We start from the raw sequence: 22,378 nt of genomic DNA, 5'->3' as shown, positions 1-22,378 counted from the left end.
ATAGAAATAGACAGATCAGACAGTCCCTTTACATACTGGGAGGAAAAAAAAAGGAATTTGGAGACTCATGTACCAACTCGCTTTGCACTGCCTAACCTGCCCACTCTCCAGTGTGTACTCAGAAAGAGTTTTCAGCACAGTCGGGAATCTTGTCAACGATCGGCGTAGGAGGCTACTTCCTGAAAATGTGGAAAAGATGATGTTCATAACAATGAATTTCAAGTTCCACGAGAACGGCCTTTCCTGCTAATTACATCCAAATACTGAGACTTCTGTAATGGTGGATTCCAGCGATGATGAATTAATAATGTGTGAGGATGATGTACACACTGACGAGGGTGAGGATGAGGCTGATGATGATGACAGCAACATCTTACCACAGTAGAGTTCTTTAACAGCACTGTTACCTTCGGTGCGTTAAGGCCATTGTTATCTTGTTTTGTGGGTGCCCAAACAAACCAAGCACATCACCCACAATGAGTGGCACTTTTGTGGCTGAAGTGCTTGGTTTGTTAAAGTGTGCATGTCCTTTTTAAGATCCAACATAAGGGTGGGTGGGAAGGCCCAAGGACAATTCCATCTTGCACACCTTTTCTTTTCTGCCACTGCTGTCTCCCAATGTGTCCTAGATGTGCTAGGAACTGCCGTGTGTTTGAGTCATTGCTCTATTGCTTAGCATCAAGCCAGATTGCTGCTGTACTTGTCCGAAAGTGTATGAAAATAATATTGTGACCTGTGAGGTGGTCAAAATTGACTGCAAATGACTTGAAATTAGCGTTATTGAGGTTAATAATAATGTATGATCAAAAAAAAGAGCAAAATTATGTGATTTTAGCATATTTTAGAAATTTTTCTAAAAAATACAGATCCAAAACCAAAACCAAAACACACGAGGGTGGTTTTGCCAAAACCCAAACCAAAACACGAAGCTAATCTAGATCCAAAACCAGTTCACAGGGGTCAGTGAGCATCTCTAATTTTAAGTCTCAAATAAGATTTTGCTGTCAATCTCGAGCGATTTGCAGCGAGTGTCCGTGTTTAATTGTAAAATCACCATTTTCAAACCAATACTCATTTCTGATTGGTTGGAAGTTTTACATGCAAAACTCCTGTGATTTTGATCTAACATTATAAAAAGCAGGCTTCTTCCTTATTTGAGTTTATAGGAGTGTCAGGAGCATAGAGAGAACAGATTATAGTGCAGGAGAGAGGTGAATTTTTGTTAAGGAACGTGGAAGGTGAAATTTTTTCTTTATTATTATTTGATTTACCTGCCCTTGTTTGTCTTATTGTCTGTGTGTTTATTAATATATTTTTGGGTGAGTGTTTTCTCATAGCGTACATCTACAGATCTAATGCCACTCCAGTTGTAATATCCATTCCTGTGTCTACATATGTTTGGCAGTTCTTCAGGGATGAGAGGCGGTATCCACAGAGGAGAAGGAGAATAAAAATGTAGCATGAGCAGACATGGTTAAATAATGTAGAGTTCAATGACAGCACTGTTGGGCTTAAGGTAGCTAAGCTATTGGTAGCTTGTTTTGTGGAGGCCCAAAGAAACCAAGCACTTCAGCCACAAAAGTGACACTCCTTGTCGCTGGAGAGCTTGGTTTGTTAAACTGTATATGTCCTTTTCAATATCTTACATAATGGTGTGTGGGAGGGCCCAAGGACAATTCCATCTAGTGCCACTTTTCTTTTTTTCTGCCACTGCTTTGTGGCAATGTTTCCTAGATGTGCTATGGGCTGCTGTGTGTTTGTGTCGTTGCTCTGTTGCTTAACATCAAGCCAGCTCACTTCAGTCTTTGTCCGAAAGTGTATGAAAATAATATTGTGACCTGTGAGGTGGTCAAAATTGACGGAAATTACTGGATATTAGTATTATTGAGGTTAATATTAATGTAGGAACAATTTTAGCATATTTTGGCAATTTTTCTAAAAAATATAGATCCAAAACCAAAAACATGTGAGGGCTGTTTTGCCAAAACCAAAACATGAACTTAATCCAGATCCAAAACCATAACCAAAACACTGGGGTCAGTGAACATCACTAATAAAAACACAAAACACCAAAAAAAGCAAGACAACACGTTGCCTACACAACCTAAGAGAAGCCTGGTGCTGGGGATGGGGTTGGGTACCTTACCATGACTACGAAGATGACGACAACAGTTTCCCCGACCTGAAAAAGTGCGAAGCTGTCAATCACAACAGACTGTTAAGCCCGAATGTTTTAAATACACCCCTGCAACAATCCAGACAAATGAAAATGCTAGCACCAAAAAATGAAGTTAGTTTTAAGGACGATATTGTTATTCGTGCTATTAAATGTAGAAGCCTTGATAAAAATCGTTGAATTACCAGATATACCTTTCTTTTGAATGAACAGAGTGTTTCCTTACAAGTTTGTCTGGGTCCCATAATAGTTGTTATGCCGGTAGTTACACAACTATGCTGCGTCCCATCTGGTGCTAAATCTAATATACATAGTCTTGTCAATTGCCAGATCTATCTATCTATTGTCAACTCTAACATGCAGAGCCAAATCTGGTGCCAAGTCTAATATGTAGAACTATATGTGATGATATGTATATACAAAGATATATCTGGGGGTAAATGTATCAATTTGTTGCAATATTGAATTTCTAGTGATTTTTTCAGGCCCCAAAATGAAATTAAAAAGCATTAACATTAAATAAATAGGCTTATTTGCACCAAGCCAACCCTAATTTCTAATTAATAACATTTACATTTATTAAATAAGTCTATTTCCTTTTTTAGATCTTACTGTAAATAGACTTGTGGGGTATATTTACTAAACTGTGGCATTGAAAAACTGGAGATGTTGCCTATAGCAACCAAAAAGATTCTCGCTGTCATGTTATAGAATGTACTAAATAAATGATAACAAGAACCTGATTGATTGCTATAGGCAACGTCTTCACTTTTTCAAACCCGCAGTTTAGTAAATATATCCCCCTAGACTTCCTCACTCAGATTGTTGTCATCACCTGAACAAACTGCAAGACTTATCCGGTTTATATTTTCTCTCTCTGAGTTTGTACTGCTCCTCTCACTCAAAACACCATGCTGTTAAATATGCCAGTGTCTCAGGGGTGTGGCTTGGACTAGCATAGAATAGTCTGTGTGTCACCTACTCTGCTGCACTGATTCAGTATTATTATCCTGTGCCTGCAGACCTAGTCTATCTACTTATGGCATTTTCACCTGCTATTGATTTCCACTCCTTATAGAACCACATTGCAAGGTGTGACCCTCTGCTGTAAATAGGAGGCTTATGGCCAAGATTGTTGGTGCTGGCGGCTTCAGTGTTATAGATGGCAGCAGGTGAAATATCCTGTTGGATGTCCTCAATCCTGCAGTCCTTAGCGGCTCTGTTGATAAGTCACTGGGATCCACAACCCCAGTTTGGAGCTCTGGCACTCCCCGCCTTCCAGTATCTGTCCTGATGCGGAGCGGTGATTGGTGAGTTTTAGCCATTTTGCTCCTCTTAGTACTAACTTGCCAGTCCTCACCTGATCCAGGAGCATGAACAGGATACAGGGAGAGATGTGCCCCTCACAAAGTTCTGATTATCTACTATCGTACTCAAACTCCCTATACCAACAAATGTAGACACATATCGATCTCGCTCTTCTCCATCACATCAGGGCTCATATCACTCTGATCAGCTATAGCTACAACCTCTGAGGTCTGTGGTCTCAATTTTGGGCTGAAAGCATTATTTTGGAAACACATATACCCCTACATCTCCTAGCTGCCTGTTATATTGTGTATATGCTTGGCACCTTCTTCATAGCAGCTATTCTTGGTGCAAACCCCCCCCCCCCTTCCTCTTTAACACCATCAATTTGCAGTCTCCTGCTGCCGTGAAAGGGAAGACACCTTCTAGCCACTCAAGTGATCTTACATAACCCTGAAAATATTCCACCTTTTTTACAAGCCCCAGTGATACCTTAGTACTTTTGCTGTTTATTTTCGTTGGATTTAGATGACTACTGTTTTATAAACAATGCAAATAAATCATTTGATATATCTATTGGCTGAATGATTTTCATTCCTTGGCACTTGTACAAAATCACTGCTTGTATATACTGGACTTGAATTGGTGAATGCTCTGCCCTCTGGTGGCACAAGACATTACTACATCTGAAAATATCAGAAAAATATAATTAACCTCAATTGGTGCTGCATATTATTGTCCCCTAAAATAAACAATATTGTGTCATCAAAAGTCCATAAGAAATCCGATGAACCTTCAACTTTATTTCATTCAATCTGAATCTCCAAAGCATCGGAAAAAAAGGAAAAAATACATATAGTGTAGTATATTGATACAATAAACCTTGAATGTAAATTCAGATGTGATTAGTGGAGCAACATCATATATTATGTATAGCTGAACCACCAACATAAATATAAAACAATCAGTGAATAATGAATATTGAATGAGCCACCAAATAATTATGAAAATATTGAACACCAAGGGTCTGATTCATTAAGGTAAATTGAAAAAAATGAGCAATTTTGCACCTTGGCAAAACCATGTTGCATTGGAGGGGGATGTAAATTTAAAATGTGGTGGCAGATTTATAGTTGGGGTAAGGCATGTTCTAGATCAACTTTTAATTTCAGTGTACAAATAAAGCTATCAAGTATTTGTGTGCTAGATGAAAAACAGCCAGTATTTGTCTTATGTGCAAAATAATAAACTAATTTGCAACCCTTGCATTGTAACATGGATTTGTCCTACTTTCCTTAATAAATCAGGCCCCAAATCTGAAGAGATCTTCTTAGAAGCTCCCCCTCATGTGAATGTGCTTACTTGATCATAAGTAAAGAAGTTCACTGACCCCCGTGTTCTGGTTTTGGCTTTGTTTTTGGATTTGGATTAACTTTGTGCAAAACTGCCCTCATGTATTTTGGTTTTGGTTTTGGATCTGTAGTTTTTAGATAAATTGCTAAAATATGCTAAAATCACATAATGTTGCTATTTTGAGCCTACATTATTATTTACCTCAATAACACTAATTTCAAGTCATTTGTAGTCAATTTTGACCATCTCACAGGTCACAATATTATTTTCATACACTTTCGGACAAATACTGCAGTGATCTGGCTGGATGGTAATCGACAGAGCAATGACTCAAACACGGCAGTTCCTAGCACTTCTAGGAAACATTGCCAGACAGCAGTGGCAGAAAAGAAAAGTGGTGCAAGATGGAATTGTCCTTGGATCATGAAACCAGTTATGGTTCATTTGATTGCTCCTCCCGTTTCTTGAATAACTCTACAGCTTATACATGGCAACGAGCGCTGACCCCCCTGGGATGCATGCTTCTATCAGAGCAATCCAGGGTGCCAGACAATACACTAAAAAAGAGCCATTGTAATTCCCAGCAAAAAGCAAGTTCATCACTGAGCTTCAAATCGGCCACAATTCCGATATAGTTAGGTACCTTTGATGTAAAGTGCAGATTACAAACATTTGATGAAAAATCAGCAAAGTGGAAGGTAATACATATACACCTCTATTTAGACATCCATGCTTACATGACTTCTGCAAGCAACGTTGTTCTTTGTTAATAAAAATTTTGCCTTCATACCATTCAAAATAATTAAAAATAATCCTCCACCATTCTTTGGATGTTGATAGTTGATAGTAGGATTAGGTGGAGTTACAGCAGAGGTGTCACTGTTTATGGTCAATTCTTTTAGACCTTTTTTCCTAGCAGCAGTTGAGTGAGAAACTGAAGGAGGAGATGCCATCCTGTCATGTAACACTTGAGCTGTCATCTTGCTCACCAGGAGCTCCTTGCAATTCTACAGATCTGGGTCAGTTGGAAACAAAGAGAAGACATAGCTCTTAAACCGAGGATCAAGCACAGTTGCCAAAATGTAGCGACCCAATTTCAAGATTTTGATAACTTTTGGATCCTGGTGAAGCGAATAAAGTACTTGATCTACAAGTCCGACATACTTAGCATAATTGCTTTGCTTCATCTCCTCCTTCAGTTTCTCAAGCTGCTTTTCCAAAAGTCTAATTAAGGGAATCACTTGACTCAAGCTAGCAGTGTCTGAATTCAATTCACAGGTGACTACTTCGAATGGTTTCAGCACCTTGCACAACACAGAAAATATACTCCACTGCACTTGAGTAAAATACATCCCCCCTCCTTTCCCAATGTCATGGCTTGTGGAGTAAGCGTGGATGGCTTTTCACTGTTCCTGCATTCACAGAAGCATATACAGGGTGGAATTCCACCTTGCCACCACCTCTTGCTTCATTTGGTGGCAGGGCAAATTTAATTGCTCTTGCAGCTGCTGCAATCTCCTACATGCTGTTGCCGAATGTTGGAAATGTCCAGATATTTTACGGGCCACAGACAGCATCTCCTGCCCACCTCTGTCATTTTTTAAAAAGCTTTGCACCACAAAGTTTATTGTGTGAGCAAAACAGGGAATGTGAGGGAATCCACCCAGCTGTAATGCTCTCATAGCATTGGTTGCGTTATCATAAATGACATATCCTGAGGAGAGTCAATGCGGGATAAGCCATGTTGCAATGTCATCCCTTAGTTTTTGTAACATATTGTCTTTGTGAAGACAGTGATACACAGAGTAGCCTGACTCTGACAAATGTGACGTCCTTAGGTACATGTTGCTGCTGTTCCTGCTGGTGAAGGCGGATCCCCAACCCAGTGGGCTGTCACAGTCATATAATCTTTAGTTTGCCCAGTTCCGCTTGACCACATATCTGTGATTAAGTGTACAGTGGTTAGAATGGCATTTTGTAGCCCAATAATTACATTTTTATGAACCTTCTGGTAGAGGTGAGAAATAGCTTTTCTAGTGAAATGGTGTCGTGATGGAATTTGGTAACAGGGACACAAGACCTCAATTAACTGTCTAAAACCAGCTACATTAATAGTGGATATTGGATGCAGATCTAATACTAGCATAGTTGCCATGGCGTCTGTGATCCGCTTTGCAACTGGGTGACAGCTTTAACACTTGCACAGGATTGTTTAACAGTCAATTGTTGTAAACTTCTAGTCTTCTTCTTGGTCTGCTTCTGGAATGAAGATTCACCCCCAGCAGCAGCAGTAGTAGGACTAACGCTCAACAATTCTTGTGAGGAACCCAGGATAGTGGAGGAGTCATCTAGCTTTACCAACTTGGATGCAGGACTAACTCTGATCGCTACTGAGGATATTGATGAGGATGGTGTTGTGGGGATAGATTGCAGGCGTCGGGATATAGGTGAGAGAAGGGTCCTAGCTGATGATGGACTGCTTGTTTTTATTTTTTTAGCACAAGTTTCTGATTTTCCCAACAACTTGCCATGAACTCGTTTCAAATGGCGTAACATGGATGAGGTTCCTAGATGGTTAAGGTCCCTACCTCTACTGATTGTGGATTTACAAACGCTACAAATGGCTAGACAACTGTTGTCAGGATTTGGGTAAAAATAATTACAAACATAAGAGGTGGATTTTTTGGTCTTATGTTCAGGCATGACAATGGCCTTCTTCTTATCACGTGCAAGAACTGTTTCCGCTGGTGCAGGACTTACACAAACAACATCATCCTCATCAACATCCTCATTAGCGCCCTCGTCGGCTACACAAATATCCCCCTCATACTGTTGCAATTCCAAAGTGGCCTCCTCAATTTGTGTATCTCCCGCTACACTTGGGCTGTTCAGGCACACATCTGCAGAAATGCTGAAAGGGGCCTTCTTTATGGGTACACTATCTGAATGGTCAGAATTACACATAGCACTCGTGGACAGACTCTCCTCAGGGATTTGTGTCATTTCTGAATCTGAACATGCATTTTCCTCTAATGCCTTAATGTTTTCTTCCATTTCTACTTTTATATGTAAAAGTATTTGGACACCACTTTTGGAGTCTGAAGCACAAGGTCTTGCTTGGTCACGACTGACCTTACAAGAAGATGCCTCAGTGACAGTTGTAGAACTAGCACTCATAGACAAAGGTGAAGGCCACATTATTTCCTTGCCACTGCGTGTGTAGAATGGCGTGTTGGCAATTATTTTTTTTTGCAGATAACTTTGCCTGGATTACAGATCTTTTTTTCTTGACCAAAGTGAAAGATGTTTTTTTACATTTTGGTTTCCCTGACTTACAAAAAGTATGCACTTTAATATAGGCTTTACCAGATGACGTAGAGGGATTACTATCATCATGACTGGTGCCAGCAGCTGCTTGGTGCTCCTGCTCTTCTGTCTACTGCTGTGAATCCATTTTGATAACACCATACACTTTGACTGCAAATTCAGAAGACCAAGCCTGCCAGCCCTATTATTTCTATTTCAGCAATGACAATTAGCAATGGAGCAATGGAGCACTTCTCTTTGTGTGTTACCTAAATAACACCGTACAATTTGAATGCAGAATTACACCAAGCCTGCCAGCCCTAGTACTTGTATTTCAGCAATGACAATTAGCAATGGAGCTCTTCTCTTTGCGTGTAACCTATATATCACCGTACCATTTGACTGCAGATTTACACCAAGTCTGCCAGCCCTAGTATTTGTATTTCTGCAATGACAATTATCAATGGAGCTCTTCTCTTTGTGTGTTACCTATATAACACCGTACAATTTGACTGCAGATTTACATCAAGCCTGCGAGCCCTAGTATTTGTATTTCAGCAATGACAATAAGCAATGGAGCAATGGAGCTCTTCTCTTTGTGTGTTACCTATATAACCCTGTACATTATGGGACTGCAGATTTAGAAGACCAAGCCTGCCAGACCTATTATTAATTTTATTTCAGCAATGACAATTAGCAATGGAGCTCTCCTGAATGTCACTGTAGACTTTGAAGAACACTGCTACCACCTCCTTTTTCTATTCTACCTATGACGCTGCCCAACTGCTCTACAGATTGTGCTACCCCTTCTGTGTTCCTCTGTGAAATGACGCTAGATCGCTGTGGAGGGCGGTACTTATAAAATCCCAAACCCGCGAGATTTGACGTCCGACGACATAACGATGACATTTTGCCTCGTTTTCAATTCCGAAAGCGCGCAAAAGTACCAACCCGGGTCAGCTCGGTACTCGGATCTGCTAAGTTTGGGTGTGTTCAGTTCTCGGAGAACCGAGCCTGAGCATTTCTAATCATAAGTGGGACAGGTATATGCATATCCATTTCAAATCCTATTAAGAGGATGAAAAATTTACAGCTATCTTCTATCAATCCACAAAAAAAAATCACAAAGAAGGAAAAGAGAAATACATAGTGCATTATCTCACTTTTATTTGTAACCAAATTCTTTCAAAATGGATAAAGGTATAGGCAGGTGTACCACTTCTCAATAAAGATGATAGAGCCTATCTTCGTACCAGAAACATAAGATGTAAACATTTTTCAGCAATATCCTAAAGGGGCCCAGGGATGCTGCAGATGGAGCTGTAGTAGCAGCAACCCAGTGTCCTTTAAGGGAAGCCAGGAAGCTGCCAATGCGTTTCACCTATTAGTTCTTTTTCAAGGCAATGTTGTGTCTTGGTACTTCCTCTCCTCTATTTATAGTTCACAAGATACAAATATACAATAATATTCACAAAATCCAAATTGTTGAATAAATAAAATATCAATTATAACATTGAAACATACTTTAAACCATATACATTTGAAAAACATACAGGACCTGATTCAATAAGGAAAGTAAACCAAGAAAAAGAGTAACTTTGCACCTTGGCAAAACCATTGGAGTGGGAGGTAAATTTAAAATGATGGACACATTTATATTTGGGGTAGGGCATGTCCTAAATCAGCTTTAAATTTCAGTGTAAAAATAAAGCTAACAAGTATTTGTGTGCTACATGGAAAAATAGCTGGTATTAAACTTATGTGCCAAATAATAAACTAATTTGCACCCCTTGCATTGTAACATGGTTTGTCCAGGAGAAAACATACTCCTTTTTTTGCTTTACTTTCTTTAATGAATCATGCCCACAATGTTTATATAAAACACATCACATGACAGCCAATACTAGAATATTTTTCATATCATATAAAAAACAAAATATGGATAATATGCTAGCAAATGGTCAGTTACCTAATGAGGATGATGTATATTTCATGAACAAACTCAAAAAACATATGTCCATTCAAAGAGATCACATGATCAGTATAATAGCGTCCCACACAATGTTGACAAAAGTTGAGTGAATGACCGTAAAATACAGAGATTGCGATCACATGGTTGTAAAGCTCCAATCAGTATGTGTTATTATCAGTCTAAAACACTTTTAAAAAGTTATATATAAAAATGTCCCACTACTGCAATAGTGCAAAGTTACCTGCAGAAATCAAATACCGCTATTGATACACTGATCAGTTTAAATGAAACTGATCTACAAAAATAAACTTTCACAAGAACTAAATAAACTGAATCTAAATGTATTTTTTTCATGCTGAATTCGAGTTTGCACTCAGTCTTTTCCCATCAGGCAGGGTTTTTTTGTGACATACGTTTAAAGTTTTATAAAATTGCACTTCGTAAGTCTAAATGATAAATATGCACCTCATTCTGGCTGACCTAAAAAGTTGTAGATGATGATTTTCAGCATATTTTGCCTTTGGGATGTCTCTCTTCGTGGTTTAGCAATAGTCAGCTAGCATACTGGTATCTCGATTTGCCTTGGTACCTCTTTCCATCGTAGAAATCTGCTGATGGAAACGCTCGCCATACTCATCACTGACAGCCTCAAGATTTTCTGGGAAGAAATCTACGTGGGAGTCCAAGAAGTGAAGATTTAAAGATATGTTGCATCCCATAGCTTTGTATGACTTCACTAAATCACTCACTATATCACGATAGTTTTCTGCATTATGACTTTTAAGAAAACAAGAACAGATATTTTTGAATGACAACCAGGCTGCTTTTTCCAGTGGATTTAACAGTTTCTGAAAATTTTCATCGTCCATTACTAATTTTATTTGTGGGCCTATAAAAATTGCTTCTTTCAGTCTTGCAATACTTACTTTTGGAAATGTATTTTTTAAATGCATAAATGCTGCAGAGCTTTTATCAATTGCTTTTGCAAATTGTTTCATCAGCCATAGTTTAATATGCAGTGGAGGTAAATACTTTTTTTCAGGATCCACTAAAGGGGACAAATCTTGGCCATTGTTTTCTAATGTAGTGAGACCTTTTAACCCTGCTGCCCCATTCACACAAGAAACAGCAGAATTTAGTGTTCCCAAATTGCCCAAGCAATGACCTTCAAATCACCACAAATATTCCAGTTATATTTTTAATGCTGGATTTTTTTCTAACAGCAAATTCATAGTTGCATTTGTTTCCTTCATATCAGCGGCATGTGCTACAGGTATAGATGGGAATTTATTGCCATTATACAGAAGCTCAGCTGTCAAACTAAATTTTGAAGAATCTATGAAAAATCTCCACTCATCTGGCCAGTGTTGATGTCCAAGAGCCTCAATATATTGTTTCTATGCCCCTGTCTGTCTGTCTATGTGTGTATGACAGGCCATAAAGAACACTAAAATAGTAACTGCCACAAGCACACTATGCCTGATGGAACATTCTAATTAAATATTTAAATTCAGAATTTAAAACTGCACAAAAGTCCCTATTCAGTTTTATTGTGAAAAAAATCATGTTGAAAGTGTGATTAAGCAGCCAGAAAACTGGAAGTTGCGATCACATGGTTTTAAAGCTCCAATCAGAATCTATTATTATCGATCTCAAGAGCACTTATAAAAAGTTATATTCAAAACGTCCCACCACTAAAAATAGTGAAGAATTACCTGTAAAGCAGGACTCTATAACTCTATGAACTGAAAGGTGATCCATCCAGATGTCCTACGTAATGCAACCAAGCTCATTCCAAATTGAGATCATGCGACCAGACTATCCAATAATATCAATGTATTGTCGATCCAAGGAATATAATAAATGAAGGACATACGACTACTGGCCTCCAATCTTGAAATAAATAAAATACATAAAGATTATATAAGGATATTATGAAAGACATTATATATAGAATTTATAATATCTTTAGGAACCATTTAAACTCAAAATCGGAGTTTATCCCACAAAGAACCAAAGTAATCAGGCTAAAATTCAATCCATCTCTGACCTGACTAAACATGTAACAATGTCTTTATTTCTCCAGTGGAGCTCTATTTTTTCAATCCAACAGAAAAAAATAAAGATTTTTCTGTACATGAATGATTTTTCTAAAGTGATGGGTTAAAAGACCTTTCTTTATATTTCTGAGGTCCTCAGACATACAAATTTTTAATGGTCTTGAGGTCCATCCTACATAACATTTACCGTAAACACACTTCAGAAGGTACACAACGTTTTAGAGTGGCAAGTAATAAATAGGTGGAGTTTACATTTTTGATTTTGTATACATCTGAGTCTGCTCTGTGAACCGGAATTATCTTATGTTCCGAGATGCCCCTGCTATCTAGTGGTCGCAGTTGATACTGTAACTTGACTTTTCATTCTTGGCCACACTTAGTGCTGCCATGTCTATCAACATTGATATATCCTGCTCTATATATATTTGATATATGGGAAAATCATGGCAGCAGCCAAACTGGAAAAGCTTGTCCGATCCTCTTCCTCCTCTACTCCCAGCCTGGCCCCTAAAGTTCCTCAACAGTATTGGCTGAACTGTCACCTCATGCCCAGGAGGACTCCCCTCTCTCAAACAAGTTCTCCTTGCAATCACCTCGTCATAGTGACAGATAGAAACAGAGAGGTGCAATCAGACTTATCTCTTAATCATCAGAATCTACAAATGAGAGAGAAAGCTGCATTTCCTCACTTAAGAACATTATTAATCCTATGAACAGAGAAAATACTGGCTTGGCAACCTAAATCTGAAAACAGAAGATGTCAGATTTGAAATGCAGGCTCAAAAGAAATTATCTGAAAATACGAGGCTGAAGTTAGCTTCTTATTCGACCAGCTTCTTATTCGTTTGTAATTCATGCTCCAGCTTCTTATTCAGAAAAACTTATTTTTAAAGGATTAAATCAATTTGGATCACTGATTTCACATCAAATTAACACTACAGGGGGTCCCTTATACAAAATGCATTAGTATTTCGCCTGACCCAACAAGGTTATGGGCATGAAATCAGGGGGCAACGTGGGCAAAGTCACCATATTTTATCATTTTGAATAAGTAGCTGCAGATTTGCAAGGGTTAAATGCCGTTGGGCCAGCAATTTGACAGTCGGAATCAACACATGGTGGTTAGTTACATATAAAACATCTGTCTTTTGCCTGGCCCAACGCTGTTTTGGGCATGAAATCAGGTGGCAAAGTGGGCACAGATAGTATTTTGAGCATTTTGAATAAGTAGCTGCAGATTTGCAAGGGTTAAATGCCGTTGGGCCAGCAATTTGACAGTGGGAATCAACACAGGGTGGTCAGATACATATAAAACATTTGTCTTTTGCCTGGCCCAATGCTGTTTTGGGCATGAAATCAGGTGGCAAAGTGGGCACAGATAGCATTTTGAGCATTTTGAATAAGTAGCTGCAGATTTGCAAGTGTTGATGTTTTAATTAAAAAATTGCAACAAAAATAAATCCAGTATCAATTTGTCCAAGATAAAATAGACTATGTACATTATCCAAAGGGTAAAAAGGACCACTATGAACAAAAACTTTACACACCCAATTCTACTACAATCCCATCACAAAATAACTAATACACCACTTCACAAATATAAAAAAGACAAAAAACACAAAACAAATCAAAAACTTCCACGAGAGAAACATGCTAACCCTTGCACAATACTTTTCATTACCACAACCCCGCCACCAATCTATAATACCACCCACACATCCTTTACTGTCAGGTAATGAAAGCAAACTTTAAATGTATGTAAACCTTACCAAAAAAAAAAAAAAAAAGGGTTTCCACAAAATCTAATAGTGATAAAACAGGATAGATAGCCAAGAATGGAGAGACTGCAGGTGTTATCTACCGCTTAGGGAGGTCTCAGCCCCCGCCAAAGTCTACCCCAGCTCGCAGCATCCACCCGGCCCCTCTCCATTTCCCTTATTTTCCAAACCTCGTGCAGAATACTATCCACCACCTCCAGGGCCGGATTTACCGCTAGGCAACCTAGGCACCTGCCTAGGGCCTAGCGGCTCTGCGGGGGCACAGCTGGGGGGGACAGGAGTAATTTTAAAAAAAATGCGGGGGGGGGGGTGCCGCGAGTCGGGGGAGGGGGGGTGCCGCGAATCGGAGGAGGGGGGGTCGGGTGCCGCGAATCGGGTCCCGGCAGCCTCTTCTCCTCTCAGTGATAGAGAGAGGAGGAGAGGCTGCCGGGACCCGACGAGCGATCACGTGACTCTTTCTCTTTTTTTTTTTTTTTTTACATCTGGACTGACGGAGGAGGAGCAGCGTGCAATAGAAAGGTAAGTAAAACAAGGGACAGAAGTGGTTATGGTGAAGGGGCACAGAAGTGGTGATGGTGAAGGGGCACAGAAGTGGTGATGGTGAAGGGGCACAGAAGTGGTGATGGTGATGGGCACAGAGGTGGTGAAGGGGCACAGAAGTGGTGATGGTGAAGGGGCACAGAAGTGGTGATGGTGAAGGGGCACAGAAGTGGTGATGGTGATGGGCACAGAGGTGGTAAAGGGCACAGAGATGGTGATTGGCACAGAAGTGGTGATGGTGATTGGCACAGAAGTGGTGATGGTGAAGGGCACAGAGGTGGTGATGGTGAAGGGCACAGAGATAGTGATTGGCACAGAAGTGGTGATGGTGATTGGCACAGAAGTGGTGATGGGCACAGAGGTGGTGATGGTGAAGGGCACAGAGGTGGTGATGGTGAAGGGGCACAGAATTGGTGATGGTGATTGGCACAGAGGTGGTGATGGTGAAGGGCACAGAGGTGGTGATGGTGAAGAGGCACAGAGGTGGTGATGGTGATTGGCACAGAAGTGGTGATGGTGAAGGTCACAGAGGTGGTAATGGGCACAGAGGTGGTGATGGTGATTGGCACAGTGGTGGTGATGGTGATTGGCACAGAGGTGGTGATGGTGATGGGCACAGAGGTGATGGTGAAAGGGCACATGTGATATTGTGAAGGGGCAAAAGTGACAATGAAGGGGCACAGTGTGATGATAGAGGGACAAAAGTGACAAGAGCACATACTTGGATTTATGCGTATTATTTTTGCAAACAACTTAAGTAAGTATTTCTGCCCTGACTTCAATATTTATTATGTTGTTTTGACCCAACTACTTAAAAAAACGGGACTGCTTGGTAATTATTTAGGGGTGCCTTTTTCTGCAGCAGGGTGGCCTTGCTCTTTTCACATGTTAGGAATGCCCCCAAAGATGCAAGCCACGCCCTCACCTCCTTTGGCGGCGGCACATGCTTTCATATCTACTTAACTATAGGGGTATATGGTAGGCTGCAAAAATATAGTGCTATGGATTGTTGCAGGGAGGGGCCCCAAAAACAGTATCCTGCCTAGGGCCCTATGAGGTCTAAATCCGGCTCTGACCACCTCACTCCAGGGAAGGATTTTGCCCCTAATGGACACTAAACACCGTGCGCTCCATGTGTAAAACCTAACAACTACGCTAACTAAAAAACGAGTGCTTAAATCAAAATCCCCACACCTTTTGAGCACTCCATACACCCACTCAGGGTAACTAAGCCCCAAAAGACACGGAAGGCCTAAGGCGTGGGACACTCCCTTGTAAACCTTTATATTAAAAGGACACTGAAGCAAGAAGTGGTCCATTGTCTCCACCTCCCCATGACATTCCTCCCGTGGACAACCACGATCATCGACACCCCTATGCTTCAGGTTCCCCTTAACAAAGAGCCTCCCGTGAAATGCAAGCCAAGTGAGATCTCTAAACTTCGAAGGAATCCGCTTGGAATTCACCAAAGACAGACCCTTCGAGCTCATATCACCTGGGCAATCCTTTAGTAACAGGGGCACATCAAAGTGAGTACGCAAAATCCTCCTCTCCAACACCCTTCTAGAGGAGTTTTTTGCCTCACCCACCTCAATCTGCCATTTCCTTGTCACCTTTAAACCCTGAACCACATAGGCCGGGAGGTATCCATGCTTAACTCGAAGACTCTTTACGGGACCCCCATCCAACCATGCGTTGAGAAAGGGGTGCACCCAGACACGAAAGCCAGCTACCCACCGAGGGGGAGACTCCAAAAAGAGACTCCCGAGATGAAGCTTCAAAAAGGCAGTACTAAAGAACAGCACTGGGTTTACCATTCCCAGGCCACCTTCATCCTTCGGTTTGTAGGTCACATTCCTCTTGATGAGGTTCAACTTGTTCACCCATAACAACTGAAAGAACAAGGAACTGACCTTGACCCTTAATGATTCTGACAACAGACATATGTAACTGACTTTTAAAAAAACTGGGATCAAGTAAGTCTTGATCAAATCAATCCGTTCTCTGTAGGGCAGCTTCCACTTCTTCTAATTATCCACCTTAGAGGCGGCATCTGCCAGTTTCAATTCCCAATTTCGCTGGGCATAATCACCCGAACCAAATAGAATGCCTAAGATTTTAACCTCTTGACTGGCCTGAGGGAGCGCATCCGGAAGGACAAACTGCCGTCCTTCCTCCCCTAACCAGAGAACTTCACTCTTTTCTTGGTTTATCTCTGAGCCCGAAGCCTCAGAATATTCGCAGATTAGATTTTTAATGTCACGCGCCTCAGCCATGTCTGACAAGACTACTGTGACATCATCAGCGTAGGCCGCTACCTTCAAGGGAACATCCACAGCCAGCTGCACTCCCCTCACTGCACCGTTCTCAATCCTCCTGATAAAAGGATCAATCGCAAATACATAGAGGAGAGGGCTCAAGGGACAACCTTGTCTGACTCCAGATGACACCGCAAAAGTAGGACCCACCCAACCATTTACAAGAGGGAAGCTCTCGGCCTGCCTATAAATGGTACGCAGCCAATCAACCAACCTCACTGGTAGACCGTACCTCTCAAGAAGTGCCCACAGATATTCATGATTGACACGATCAAACACCTTAGATTGATCCAGCGCCAGAAGGTACTTATCCCACTTCTCAGCCCTGCACCGCTCCACGGCCTCCCGGACGCCAAGGACAGCATTAAAGATGCTTCGACCCTTCACCGTACAGTGCTGAGAAGTGGAAAGCAACAGGCCTGATACTTCCATAATCCTGTTAAAAATGACATTTGCCAGAATCTTTCTATCAGAATTGAGAAGAGCGATGGGGCGCCAATTCTCAATCCTGGATGAGTCTTTCCCCTTGGATAGCAAAATAAGGGCGGACTGCCTCATGGAGGGAGGGAGTAACCCTCTACCCAAGCTCTCATTAAAAACCTCCACTAGGTGTGGGGCCAGGAGGTCCACAAAGGCTTTATAAAACTCGGAAGTTAAACCATCCGGACCTGGGGATTTCTTATTTGATAAACTATTAATCGCCCTCCTGACCTCGTCCACTGTTATCTCAGAATCCAAGGGATCAAGAGAAGCCTGATGATCACCAAGCCCAGACACACCCCTCAGAAACCATTCCATCTTCTCTCTGATAAGTACCTTCCCAGACAAAAGGCCAGAGTAGAAGGAGTGCACGACTGACAAGATACCCTCTTGGTCTTTCCGGAGGACCCCTCTGTCATCGCGCAGTTCCCTCACCTCCTTCGCATCAACCGAACTCTTACAGTTAAGGTAGGGATCCGGAGAGTGGTACTTACCGTAGTCCCTTTCCAAAACCAAAGAGGCATAACGGTCATACTGGCACTCTTTTATCTGGGATTTTACCCGGGAGATTTCCCCACTATCTCCACCCTCAGAAATCAGGAAATCGAGTTTCCGTCTCAAGGCATGGCAGACGTTCTTTTTTATCCAATTCCTCTGAACTATAAGTTCCCTAAAGAACCTCAGAGTTCTTCCTTTGAATTCCTCCCACTACTCTGGCCTAGCCCAACCTGTGTCTAAAAGTGTTTCTTGGGTTTCAAGGAAGTCCCTAAAGGATTGTCTAACCTCCTCATCATCCAGAAGGCTGGAGTTCAGACGCCACAGGCCTCTGCCTTTCTGAGGGGTGTCTGAAGTGTTCAAAGATACGCAAAGACAAATTTGGAGTTGATGTGACAGAGCTCCCTTTAACAAAAAACCTATCTATTCTTGACCTACTTCTACCTCTAGAAAAGGTGAACCCCGTGAGGTCTGGAGAGTGACGAATATGCACATCTACCAGCCCAGCCTTACCATATTAACTAAAAAGCCTGCATCATAGCCCAGCGATGTCCACGAGCCTTCCCTATCCTCTGGCCTAACAATGGTGTTAAAATCACCCCCGAAGACAATCTGCCGGGCCGTAAAAAGGTAAGGTTTAATTTCCCTGAAAAGGCATTTCCTGCCCCGTTGGGTCTGTGGACCATAAATATTTATCAACCTCAGGACCTGCCCCCTCAGGGAAACATCCATAACCATACATCTGCCCATGCTTATTTCTATAATCCGCTGAATGGTTACGATGCCAGTAAAAAGGACTGCCACTCCACCGTACGGCTCGGCCGCAAGAGACCAATAGGAAGGACCTCTCCTCCACTCCCGTTTGCATTTGTGGAGGTCCGCGAGGCGCCCAATCCTAGTCTCTTGCAAAAACAAAAAATCAACCTCAAGCGTGTTGAAAAAATCAAAGGCCAAATAACGAGCTCGATCGGAATGCACAGATGCCACATTAATGGTGGCAAACTGTATGGGTTGGGGAGCCATCATTAAAGATTATAGGCATGGGCATTGCCTTCATTACCTCTCAGCATTATATTACCTAACACCTATAAGACCCTTGACCCTATCCCCGGATCCTGTACACCATCACTTCTGGCCAGAGAATCTTCTGACCGAACCACACCGTCAATCCCAGAAATTGTCCCCCCGGGGTCCTCCCCTTCTGGATATATTTCCTCCCCCTCCCTCCCTGATTCCATCACATCCTCCTCCCTATCCCCCCGATTCCCTACACCTGAACTACAAACTACCTCAAAGATGGTGTTAGTAGCCTCAGAAACCTTAGTAGGTTCCCCACCTACTTGAATTACAGACTTGCGAGGAAATTTTACACCCACAATATTGATCTCCCCACAATTCTCACCCCCTGCTACACCACCTGTTCCGACCTCAGTACCCACCACCTTTTGAACAAAGGGATCAGCCTGCCTAACCCTAAACTTTGCCCTAGTTCTCTGCACTTTGGGCCTCAGGATCAGCTCTGCACCAGCAGTACACACAATTTCCCCATCCTCTTCATCACTAGACAAGGACAAAAATCTGTTGGCCAAAACAACTGGTTCAGGAGAACTTAGACTCGCCCTACCCCCTTTCCGCTTTCTTACCACCTTCCAGCTTCCACCTTTTTCCATATCCTCCTCCCCACCTTCCTTACTAGTACTAGGCTGGGCTGAGCTCACCTTTGACCTTGGCTTAGGCTGCGGTTTCTCATTCTGTAGCTGAACAGACATCCCATACCTAGGTCTTGGCTGAGGCTTAGATTGGAATAAACCCTGTTTCCTAGGTTTTGCCTTAGGAGGCCTCCTCTCTTCTCTCTCCACCTCCTCAGCCCTTTCCGCCATCTCCGCATCGGATTCCCTATTGTGGTGTGCGCGGGGACAGTTGGTGAAAGAATGTCCCACTTCACCACACAGGTTACATCTGATTACTTTACAACCTTTTGCTGTATGTCCAAGCTCTTGGCAATGCGCACACCTAACAACATCACAATCCCTGCTAAAATGGCGGAAAGAACCGCAGCGATAACATGTCCGGGGCTGGCCCGGATAGAAGCACTGGATTCTGTCCCTGCCTATATAGGCTGCAGATGGAAGGTGTACTGGTCCAGAATCCAGTTGCCTCAGGCTAATAACAGCCATCCAGGCCCCACCCTAGACGTGCCTCTCTGAATCTGGAACCTTAACTAGAGGAGATTCCATTACTGCATACCGTTTTACCCAATAGGAAAGGTCTTCCACTAATAAGGATTCGTTGCGTACTAATATAGTCATTCTGATGTTATTCTGCTTGGTAATGGCTGAAGCCACATAATCCACCCAAGGGGACACATTCTTGACACTCCCCCACCGTGCCCAGAAATTCTGGAGGCCATATGGGGTCTCAAAACTTAGGTCATACTCAGCTGTCCCCACTCTGTGAATACAGACAAAGAGATCCTTGGCCACAAATCCCAATCCAAATACGTGGTCCAGATAAGTACCCCTATCTGGTGGGGAACCCTCCCCTTTCCATTTCAGTTGGACTACATTCCTTCTATTTGGTGATCTTCCCAAATTTGGCTGTGCTGGGGCTGATTTTTGCCCCCCCAGAATCCTGGCATATGAAATGTATGGCTGCTTTCCTGACCTCCCCTTCCCCCATCGTTAACCCCTTCACTCCTTATTCCTCCACTCATACTCTTATTTCCCTCCCTAGCCTTTGTTTCCTGCTCATTTTCTAAAGAAAAAAGCCAATAAGTAATTTCAGATTCCTTAACAGAAACATCCATTTCCAACAGGCTATCAGTCACTTTTTTTACTTTCGTTGGCACATCCCAGTCTGCTTTTAACTTGTCTCTGGCTGCTAGGCAGTCCTTGGTCACCATACGAATTAAATTACTTCTCAAACTGAGGTTAGACAAATTAGCATCATTTGCACCAAGCATGATATCACTTTTTGCAACATTTTCACCCGAAGCAGTCTCCATTTGCACAAGACTGCCTGAGGCCCCTGCTGCTCGCACACCTATGCCTAGTGCATCTGCCTCATCTCTGTCATGTCCAGGAAGGGGGATGCCAGCCTTCTCACATATTTTTGCAACAGCTGCAGGAAAGTCTACCACAGCCAGTGACATTTCTGCAGACACCCCCGGAATCTTCCTGTACTGCGGCTGCAGATCACCCCTTGCAGAATTCTCTGTGGATGTTATCGGCCTAGGAATCCCTTTATTCAGTGGCAGCTGGACTATGGTCTCTGAGACTTCTTGGGATGAAATTGCTGCAGGGATTTTCTCTCTCTCCCTCTGCTGGATGTTCTGTGAATCACATGCTGACTCACTGCTAGGCTCAGTCCCAGACAGGATGAGGTCACGACCTGGAAGTGTTCTTGTACATAGTCTGAATGAACAGGCAAATTAGGTGGAATTTGTGATCTTTGTGTACTCTGAGAGCTTTGCATGCCTGTCACTAATTCTTCCTCTGCACTTGTAGATTCAGCCTCCTCTGCATTGATCCAGGCACTTAGTAAACGCACTGTTGCTTCTTTATCTTTTTGCACACTCCCCAGTTCTTTTATTTCTTGAGAAAAAACTGCTCTATTTGAGCTAAATGCTTTGTTTCTTTTCTTTTTAAGCAACAGTATCTGCTCCTTTAACTTCTCCACCTCACTTTTGGCTACTTCTAGTTTACATTTCACTTCTTCTAATTCCATGGTATCACCCCAGTCACCAGAAGCACCATTCTCCTCATTATTTTCACAGTCAGTGTCCATTACAGAGGCATTCTCTGCTGAAATTGTGGACTCTGTCATGTTGTTATCTTTCTCTTTATACTGCACTGTCTCTCCCAGTATTACATCAGTACCTTTAGCCACCACAAAATCTTCTGGGGCCTTAACCCCCTTTTTCTTTGTTTGCACAGGCTGAGGTCTTCCTTCAGGTTTTACCTCCCCAGATTTGGGGGGCTTCTTGGAAATCCCTGAAGCACTTTCAGTTCCCTTTTTCCTACCCCGGGTGGGGTAACCACGATCAGGTTCATCACCAGGCCTTATTCCCTGGCTGCTGGTACTCACTGGTGTTTCTGTGAGTAGGCCTGGACTAGGCCCAACAGCCAGGGGACTCTCCCAGGGAGGCTCCCCAGGAGGCTCCATCAAATCTGGGTAGACAGCAAATAACGGTATGGAAGTCAGGAGCTCACAAGCACACCTCTATGCCGTTGGGCCAGCAATTTGACAGTGGGAATCAACACAGGGTGGTCAGATACATATAAAACATTTGTCTTTTGCCTGGCCCAATGCTGTTTTGGGCATGAAATCAGGTGGCAAAGTGGGCACAGATAGCATTTTGAGCATTTTGAATAAGTAGCTGCAGATTTGCAAGTGTTGATGTTTTAATTAAAAAATTGCAACAAAAATAAATCCAGTATCAATTTGTCCAAGATAAAATAGACTATGTACATTATCCAAAGGGTAAAAAGGACCACTATGAACAAAAACTTTACACACCCAATTCTACTACAATCCCATCACAAAATAACTAATACACCACTTCACAAATATAAAAAAGACAAAAAACACAA

This window comes from Mixophyes fleayi, chromosome 3, assembly GCF_038048845.1.
Source record: "Mixophyes fleayi isolate aMixFle1 chromosome 3, aMixFle1.hap1, whole genome shotgun sequence".
In the NCBI taxonomy this organism is placed as follows: Eukaryota; Metazoa; Chordata; class Amphibia; order Anura; family Limnodynastidae; genus Mixophyes; species Mixophyes fleayi.
This window is presented reverse-complemented; position numbering follows the sequence as displayed.